The following is a 993-nucleotide window of genomic DNA, read 5'->3' as shown; positions in this document are numbered from 1 at the left end:
GTTTTGCTGATGAAGGGAAAGGGTTTGCCCAATACGATAGATTAAACCCCCGAACCCCCCTACAACGGCCCTAGTATAAACTCCTCATCCTAAAAATTCTCTTTCCTGGCTATTTTGTCCTCTTCTGGTGAGACCTGACTCCGTGGCTGTGACCCACCTATTGGTAGAGGAACCTGAGAGGGTGGGAGGTTCTGCAGGCCCCAGTGGGTACCAGCCCCAGCCAGAACCCGGCAGTGACCAGCGGCCGCTGTGTGTCCCCGGCCTGAGACTCAGCCTCTCTGGGCTCTGGTTTCTTCATCGGGAATGGGGGGCAGGGGGAGTACAGAGTCGGTCACGCTCAGCTCACATTTCCTGCACACCTACTGGGTGCCAGGCCCGTGTGATTGCGGTGCGAACAAGCAGGTGGGGACTTGGCTTTTTAGGCGCCCTCCCAGTCTGATGGGGGAGGCGGCCGGAATCCATCACGTCATCAGGGTAAATGGCAGCAGGGCGCTGGGAACTGATCAGAAGGGGCAGGTTGTCAACAAGCCTGGATCTGATTCACGCTGTAAGAGCGCCCCCTGGCGGCGCAGTCGAGACGGGCGGGGAGGCCGGGCCGGTCCATCCTCGTGTCTACCCCACAGCCCTCTTCACAGCAGGTGTAGCAGCCTAAGCCGGGCAGACCTTAGTCAGTGCAGTGGCCTCCCATCTCCCAGCCTCAGTTTCCCCACCAACAGAATGGGGACAACAGAATGGGGCCCAAATCCTCGCCGAGCGCCCCCTTCGCGCGCGGATGTGCTCCCCTGATTCCTACCGAGCCCTACCGAGCAGAAGCTACGACTCTCCCCATTTTATAGGGGGAAACTGAGGCTCGCAGGGCAGCACGTGGGGTGCAGAGGCAGGACTGGCGCCCAGGACCCCCAGTGCTTCCTCGGGCTCGGCGTGATAGGCTGGCCCTGGGAGGGGGTCCGACCCCTTCCGACGGACTCGGGAAGCCACGGCCGGGCGGGGCGG

The sequence above is a fragment of the Galeopterus variegatus genome, unplaced genomic scaffold (genome assembly GCF_000696425.1).
Source record: "Galeopterus variegatus unplaced genomic scaffold, G_variegatus-3.0.2 Scaffold2126, whole genome shotgun sequence".
Classification (NCBI taxonomy): domain Eukaryota; kingdom Metazoa; phylum Chordata; class Mammalia; order Dermoptera; family Cynocephalidae; genus Galeopterus; species Galeopterus variegatus.
The sequence above is the reverse complement of the archived record's forward strand: the minus strand, read 5'-3'. Positions refer to the sequence as shown.